Here is a 9,339-nt window from a genome sequence, read left to right as displayed (position 1 = left end):
GGTATGGACTGGAACTGATGCAAAGTACTTCAATAAACCAGCAATGAACCATGGGAGGAAGCTGGTTTAAATTGGCAACAAGAAAGTACTTAATGAGATGAAAAGGTGGAATGTTGTAGTTAGGTTTAGAGAGTTAAGGTGGAATAAGAGGATCATGACACTTCCCCCCCTCAAAAGACCACCAAGACATCAAGGAGCCGGGCGTTCTGGGTGGCGCCTGTGGAAGAGGGACACCAGTCGAGGTGCCGAGAGGTTGGTAGCAGGCTCCCATGAATCCTCAGAAGAGTCAAATCCTGCCCAATGGACAAGGTACTGAAGTTGGCCTTTGGAACGACGTGAGTCCACAATGGAATGCACCTCATATTCAGGATCAGGCAACGGGGAAACCGATGGTGGGAGAGGTTGGAGACGAGAAGCATCACAAGGTTTTACAAGTGAGATATGGAAAGTTGGGTGGATGCGGTAGGAGGCAGGGAGCTTCAGGGTGACAGTAACTGGGTTGCGGATGGCAATGATTGGGAAAGGGCCTACAAAAAGGCTGCTAAACTTCCTGCAAGGTGTATGTAATTTAAGATTCTTCGTACTCAACCATACCTTATCTCCTATTTTGTAGACTGGATGCGGACGATGACGTAAATCGTAGAAGCGTTTTTGAGTTGCTTGAGCATGTTTAATGTTGTCTTGGACCACTTGGTATGTCTGTTTGATAGAATTGACCATATCGTTAACTTGAGGACAGGGTGTGTGAGAGGATGACAACGGAAGGAACCTGGGATGGAGACCATAATTAATAAAGAAAGGAGAGAAACCAGTTGAGGAATTAGTTGTATTATTGTAGGCGAATTCCGCTTGAGGCAGATACGAAGTCCAAGTCTCATGTGCAGTCGAACAGAAACATCTCAAATACTGCTCCAGCCATTGGTTAACCCTCTCACAAAGGCCATTCATTTGGGGATGGTAAGAGGTGGTGAGATGTTGTTGGATTGAGAGAGATGAGCAGAGGAATTTCCAAAATTTAGAGGTGAATTGCGACCCCCTGTCGCTTAAAACAGAAGTTGGCAGTCCATGTAGGCGAACCACCTCTCTAATGAACATGTTAGCTGTTTGTTGTGCGGTAGGAAGGGAGTAAGTAGGTATGAAGTGAGCCATACGTGAAAAAAGGTCTACTACTACAAAGATGGCTGTTTTTCCATTGGATTTAGGGAGATCGACTATAAAGTCCATAGACAAGCTTTTCCATGGGTGGTCTGGGATGGATATATGTTGCAGGAGTCCTAGAGGTAGCTGATGTGAGGGCTTGCAGGTTTGGCAAGTGGGACAAGACTTGATGTAAGTTTTTACAGATAGTCTCATGGAAGGCCACCAAAATTGTCTCTGTAGAAGATCTAAAGTTTTATGTACTCCCAGATGTCCAGCCAGTGGAGAGTCATGGGACAACCGCAGCGCCTTATTACGAAGAGATGGGGGTATGTAGAATTTTGTGCGGTTTCAGAGTATTCCGTTAACATCTTCTGTAAGGGAGAAAGAGTCTTTTGTTGTATCCAGTTGTTGTTCGGATTTAAGCTCTGTAAAATCTTTAGAAAGAATTCCAATAAAGGATGTTTTGGGAATTATGGTCGAACAGGGAGGAACAGAATGTTGTTTGGGTTCTTTGCGAGAAAGAGCGTCTGCCTTTCCGTTTCTTGATCCGGGACGGTATGTGATGATGAAAGAGAAGCGAGAAAAATAAAGGCTCCAGCGGAGCTGGCGAGCAGAGAGAGTGCGGTTTGTCTGGAGGTATTGAAGGTTTTTGTGATCGGTATATATCACTATGGGGTGTTCTGCTCCTTCTAATAAGTGTCTCCATTGGTCAAATGATGTTTTAATGGCCAACAACTCGTTTTCTCCAATGGGGTAGTTCAACTCAGCAGGTGTTAATAGCCTAGAGTAGTAGCATACAGGATGTACTATGCCATTAGGTGTAGTTTTCTGGGAAAGTATTGAGCCTATAGCGTACTCAGATGCTTCCACTTCTAAAATGAACTGGGCTTTGCTATCCGGTATCTGAAGGATTGGTGAAGTAACAAACAGAGATTTGAGGTCATCAAAAGCTTTTTGGGACTGGGTGGTCCAGAGAAAGGGTGTTGTAGATTTGGTAAGATTAGTTAACCGTTTGGTGATGGCTGCGTAGTTGTGGATGAACCGCCTGTAAAAATTCGCAAAGCCTAAGAATCTTTGCACGTCTTTAGTATTAGTTGGTGTGGGCCAAGTAGTGATTGCCTTGATTTTACCATCTTCCATCATGATCTTGCTTTGACTGATACGGTAACCAAGGAAAGGCACCTCTTTCACGTGAAAAAGACATTTCTCTAACTTTACGTAGAGCCTATGTGCTTGAAGCCTGGATAACTCTTGCCTAACATGGGTGATATGTTCAGAGAGAGAAGAGGAGTAGATTAGGATGTCGTCAAGATAGACCACCAAGAATGTGTCAAGAATGTCCCTAAAGATGTTGTTGATAAAGTTTTGGAATGTTGCCGGGGCGTTGCACAGACCGAATGGCATGACAGTATACTCAAAAAGACCATACCTGGTCCTAAATGCAGTCAGCCACTCGTCCCCGGCCCTTATTCTGACAAGGTTGTAAGCGCCCTTAAGATCTAACTTGGTGAATATAGTGGCGCCACTCAACCTCTCGATCAATTCTGGGATGAGAGGTAGGGGGTACCTGTTCTTAATGGTACGTTTATTCAATTCCCGATAATCGATTATCGGGCGTAGGGACCCATCCTTGTTCTTAACAAAAAATATGCCGGCACCGGCAGGGGATGTAGAGGGTCGAATGAACCCCTTCTTTAAATTTTCGCTGATGTAAGTTTTCAAATGTAGTAACTCAGGTCTGGAGAGAGGATAAATATGGCCATAAGGGATCGTTACTCCGGGTAACAGGTCTATGGGGCAATCGTAGGACCTGTGAGGAGGTAACGTCTCAGCCTGCTTCTGATTAAACACTTCAGAGAAATCAAGATAAGGAGCAGGAATAGGAGAAGTAGTGGTAGTGAGCAAATGAGACTTTGGGAAACAAGTTGCTAGGCAGTAAGAGGAAGAGAAGGATAGTGTAAGGGAGTCCCAATGAACCGTGGGTTGATGAAGTTGAAGACATGTAATACCCAGAACTATAGGATAGAGAGGGGATGAGATAATGTCAAAGGTAATGGTCTCAGTATGACCTGTGGATGTTGTGGCTAGCAGAGGGATAGTTTGTTGTGAGACAGGACCAGAAGCTAGGTGAGTACCGTCAATAACTTTGAGAGGCAGTGGTGTGCTTTTCAACATAAATGGTATTTTATTAACAGAAACTAAACTTGAATCAATAAAGTTGGCACATGCTCCTGTGTCGATGATGGCGTTACAGTTTATCAGGTGACAGTCCCACTGTAAAGTTAAAGGTATAGTGAGATAGGCTGTGGTAGTGGTTTTAGTGTGTAAGCACTGTTTGATGGAGTGTACCTTACCCAATTTCTGTTTCATCAGTAATGGACAGTCCTTAATGACATGGTCCGGTGATGCGCAGTACATGCACAAATTTAGCGAACGGCGTCTCGTCTTCTCTTGTGGTGTGAGGGGTCCACGCAAGAAACTAATATCCATAGGTTGTTCAGATGGTGAGCTAGTAGTAGGCGGTGTGGGGAGTATCCTACGTACTGGAGGGATAGAAGGATTTTTTTCATGTTTCCTCTCCCTAAGTCTGCGGTCTATGGTTGTAGTAAGTATGTATAATTCTTCTAAACGATCTGGTATGCCTACTCTAGCGAGTTCATCCTTGATCTCTTCTGCTAGACCTAAACGGTATTGATTTTTTAAGGATACCTTGTTCCAGAGGGAATCTCTGTCCCATATCCTAAAACGAGTAATATACTCTTCAACAGGGGACTTCAACTGTTTCAAAGCCCTAAGTTTGCCTTCTGCCGTTATTTGACGGTGTGGATCGTCATAAAGAGATGATAAAGCTTTAAGGAAAGCATCCAATGAGTTCAGGATTGGGTCTTGGGTTTCATAAAAAGAGTCGGCCCAAGCCCTGGGTTCACCTCTAAGGTAAGAGAGGATAGTGAGAACCTTTGACCTGTCAGTTGTGTAGGTCCTAGGGCGTAGGTCAAAGAGCAATAAACAAGCATTCCTAAATTGGCGGAATAAAGAGCGATCCCCAGAGAACTTTTCAGGGTATGAAACTTGAGGTTCAGCCTGATGGTCATTCCCAGAATTCCTGTTAGACAACACTTCCCTTAGACAGGCTTTAAGGCTTTGGTTTTCAACCTGTAGTTCTCTAAAAGCCTGGGTAAGGTTGTCTAGCCTTTGGTTCAGGCTGTGTAGCTGAGGGGTTACATCAGAGGGCTCCATATTCCCTTTATATTTTGGGCTGGTTTATTATGTAGCGGTCAGCAACTAGTAGCTGCTTGACTAACAATTCTGTGTAAAGTATTGTGTTGTTACAAGTTGAAGCGTGCAGTTTGCTTTGTTAAGTTTAACAAACTACTAAATACTTGTAGTTATTAATGCCTTTAACCCTTTAACCCAGAAATGTCAGTTCCTATTAATGGGTATTTTGTTAGGCAGATGATGGTACAAACTACAGAGGTAGTGTGGTTTACAACGGAGTTATAGAGATAAGACAAGTGACTGTTCTGATTATATTCTCCAGAACCCTGCTGTCTGTGGATTGACAGGATATAACAGAGAGAACTGAGTAGAATCGGACAACTTGGTAAATAGTTTAAGGCAAAGTCTGTATGATTTACACTTAGCAGTCATGCATTTGAAATAACAGTGTAAATAAACATTGGTAATACGGAACCTGTATACTGCGATGTGGAGACTGCTTTCACAGTGTGAAGTCCGGTGCTGCTGAGAGAGTGAATGCAGCAACTGTTTGGGTAGTGCACTGGCTTCAGGCTTCCTGGTTGCACTTCCCGGTTGCGGCTTGAGGATCCAGCGTGTTACGTCACACGCTTGACAAACAGGGTGTCAGATTTGCCGATGAGAGTAGAGAGCAGCCGGAATGACTGCAAAGTGTGCACAGAGACTGTAGCGGCTTGAGAGTAAGTAGATCTGTGAATTTGTAGGGATAAAACAGAACAAGTTAATTCCCTTAAGTACAGGTAACACAGGTATGGACTGGAACTGATGCAAAGTACTTCAATAAACCAGCAATGAACCATGGGAGGAAGCTGGTTTAAATTGGCAACAAGAAAGTACTTAATGAGATGAAAAGGTGGAATGCTGTAGTTAGGTTTAGAGAGTTAAGGTGGAATAAGAGGATCATGACACCTATTTAGGCTTTTTTAGAAATGTTTCTATTAAGAACTTTTTAAAGTCATTATTCTGATATAATTGGTACTGTTATAAACATAGATTATGTATGTTCTCTTGTGAGTTAGCTTGTGCAATAGTTGTAACAATCAGGATCTTGTTAAACTGTCATTGGATTCAGCCTTTCAAAATAATTATGTACACACAGCAGGATTAATGATTGGTTGAGAACCTTTTTTTCCTATCACAGTGGCTCTTTTATAAAGCTGGTTTGAGCCCTGTGTTGCATTCAGTTCATTTTCATTTTTATTATACTCTTGAAAAAGTCTGAGCGAACTCAGACGAAACGTACGTAGAGTTATTTGTACTATACCACCAGGAGTAATTTTAGTTCCAGCACCTCTCACCCAGACTTGGTATTTTCCGACTGAGATGTTCGTGCCTGGGCTGTGAATTCTATTACCAAACTGGAGGGATCATTTTAAACGCATATTGCTGTTTTATCTTCTAAACGTTTGTGAGTATGTCCTAATAAATTATAGAAGCCTGAGGAAACAGACAGAGATCTGAGAAACTAATTGCTTGTTTATCCATTGTTACAGTCACATTTGTGACATTTTATATTGTATTTTACTGCACCATTAAACTATGGTATTTTTTCAGGGGATGCTTCCGGGCTGCGACCAAGATGGCCGACTTACTTTGAAGCTGTGTGGACCCACTGATAATTTTGCTGCATATCAGTGATTGGGGCCTCCATCCATGTAAAAAAAAATATATCCCTACACTTATCTAACCCTGTGGAACAGATTGGTGTGCTTGGGTGGCTCTATTGCCTGCTTTGAAGTACCGGAACAGTGGGCCCGCGGCAACGGCACTGAGCTGTCTGAGGCCTCCACCTAACCCCCCGGGTAAATCCGGGTAAAAACAGCCGATGTGAGCTGTCAACTGGGGAAGTCATACTAATTAAAGGACACTAGATAATTGGTCCACACCTTGAATACTTCAGACCTGGAGATTGTATCTACGGACATATAACAACCTTAGCACACAGCAATCATAATGGCGCCTTCCCGCCATAGTGAGAAGATCATAGCTGTAGTGGACCAGTGGGAGAGAGAAACGCAAACGCTTATAGCGACACATTTTACTAGCCTCCAGCGGGACCTGCTTGATCTACTGGGTTCACACCTGGAAGGTACTGTACCACTGAAAGATCCCAGCGTAGAGAAAGCCTCTCTCAAGGAGGAGTTGAGAGAACCGGTGCCGGCTCCGCTTTATTTGGAAGACATCCTGTGGCAGACAAAGAAAGACACTGCACAGCCCACCAAATCACCTGATGCTCCATTGGACTTACCTTTATCGCTCGATTGTGAAGACACAAGTTGGGACTCACAAGCGGGGGGTGTTGAGGTGCGCTGGTGCCTGGGCCCTATCCTCCCTCTGTTAGACAAGTACTGGAAGCTCTCACTGAGTCTCAACGGCAATCTGCCCAGCAAACAACGAGCTCTTACTACTGTCTATCGGCTGCGGTGGGGGAGCGCAGTAGATGACAGAGACTGGAACTCTACCTTTTTATTGGAAAGGATTACTGGAAATTTGCACCGGAGAATAGGTGTTGGTTAAATACGAGCCTTGAAGCTGCTTAGTGAGTCAGATTGTGAGAAAGCTTCTTATGCTGACTTAAAGTTATTGACATGTCATACTCATCGCAGCAGTCTCTTTATTTTATGTCCAGTCTGGTTTTGTGCAAACCCATCATACCATAAGTCATTTACTATGCTATATCCCCTTTGTTTATTCATTTGTGCTATGTTTCTAGGAAGCAGTGGTCATGGTATTATAATAATGCTTACTTGAGTATATCAGCTATGCTTAATTGGGAGTTCATGAAGGTTCATGGGTAGAATGTGACTAGTTAGGCCTATAGCAATAATCTGCTTACTCTATCTTGCCTGTGCCTAGGTTCATTTTAACCAAATTCGCCTTACTGTAGTTTATATCTTATATGGTAAATGCTATATCCATATATTTGTTAGGATAAAGTGGCCATGAGAGTACATTATTGTATGAGACTCAGATATATCAGCTATGCTCAATTGGGAAGATATACACTCCGTTAAGACTCTTTGTTAAAACGGTTAATAACTAGTCTAAGATACAGCATTAAGAAATGTAGTTAGCTGACTATACCGCCATAGCCTACAATGTGCCAACCATAAATGTGGTACAACTGACCCCTAGTTTCCACAATCTGGGACTCCCGGGCTGTCTGCGGCCGAGACGGCAAGGGAGTAGTTAAATTTTCTTTCCACGTGTTCTTCATTGTAGTTACATTTCCCACAGCCTCTGCCCTATACAGAATATTGCAGATTTGGGGTTTCGGCACAGCATGCCTAGTTCAATCTCTCTAACCTGCCTTGCAGCCTAGCGGCTGTTCTGTGTTATATTCACAATTGATATCAGCACCAGCGTACTCCATAGGTCGCTTATTACTATTCTTGTTAAGATGTGTATCTGTGGTGAGATCCACCACTTACTATTAGTACATTGTTAATTACAATTTTCCCTACATAGATGACTTCCCCTTTTTAGGGTCCAAAAGTGGCCCATCTTATTTTTTACTACCCCATATAGTAGTCATAGCTTGGTCATCGGTCCAAAAGTGGCCGCTTTTGTTATATAGGGGGTTACATAGAATTACTTGTTAATGATCCACCAAACCAAGCTATACATAACTCTGCTATATGAGTATATTTCACTCTTGTTTCTCTATATATTCTTAATATGTTAATCTATAAGAGGCTCCAAAAGTTGCCTACTCATACGTTAGGTGGTATATATATCTTTATAAAAAATGAGGTTTATATTAGATTTGCCTATCTCTGATTCTTATGAGGTTATGACAATGTATATGTATATATATATGTATATTGTTTTTACTTGTGTGGGGTGAGCATTGTACCTACATATATATTAGCACTCTTCATTTTATAATGTTTTTACTTTTGTGTTAGTATGGCAAATTTTAATCTGCTTTGTAATTGTTTTTCATACCTCAATAAAAATTTTCTTTCAAAAAAAAAAAAAAAACTATGGTATTTTAACTCTTTGCTGAGAGCCTGAGCTTGATTGAAATCTACCCTGGAGTGATTTGTTGCACTGCCTTGGTCAGTGAACTGGGACACTGTGAACTCCCAGTCTGCCTCTATAAGCACAACAGAGTGCTGCTTTACTTGTGAGTATAAAATCTGTATTCACCTTTTTTTACATTTGTCCAAACTATATCACACGAGGAGGCGCCCTTGTCTTTGTGATTTTCTTTGCACATTGAGTGAATTGGGCTGCGCCTGTCTTCTATTCTGTCCTAGTTCCTACATTTGTTGTCTTGTAATTCAGCTTGAGCTAGATAATCATTTTACCGACAGTGAGGATCGGGTCCGACAGACCTCGCTGAATGCAGAGAGCAATATGCTCTCCGTATTCAGCATTGCACCAGCAGCTCTTGTGAGCTGCTGGTGCAACGCCGCCCCCTGCAGATTCGCGGCCAATCGGCCGCCAGCATGGGGGTGTCAATCAACCCGATAGTACACGATCTGGTTGAATTGCGGCGATGTCTGTCTGCCTGCTCAGAGCAGACGGACAGGTTATGGAGCTCGCCAGAAACACGGACCTTCAAACTCCATCCGGAGCTTGATAAATGGGCCTCATTTACTTTTCGGGACATTTTTCTTCCAGCTTCTGAGATTGCAGCTTCCTGAGTGAATTAAGGTGTAGGCATCTACTTCTTTAAAGTATGTTTTGGTAATTAACTGGTCCTCTATTACTAGTATATCTAAATCTAAAAAAGTTATATAATTTTTGCTGACAGTACTAGTAAATTATGTTTTTTTGACATTGTGCTAACATTTCTGTCTTCTTTCATTATTGTAAAACCATCTCGGAATATACCTAAGTCCTGATCTTATCCTTGTAATCTCCCAAAATTATAGTGATCGTCTCCCTTAATTCAGAAAATTGCTAAGCAACTGTGAATTTGTAGAGTTTTCTTCG

The sequence above is a fragment of the Bombina bombina genome, chromosome 1, assembly GCF_027579735.1.
Source record: "Bombina bombina isolate aBomBom1 chromosome 1, aBomBom1.pri, whole genome shotgun sequence".
In the NCBI taxonomy this organism is placed as follows: domain Eukaryota; kingdom Metazoa; phylum Chordata; class Amphibia; order Anura; family Bombinatoridae; genus Bombina; species Bombina bombina.
The sequence above is the reverse complement of the archived record's forward strand: the minus strand, read 5'-3'. Positions refer to the sequence as shown.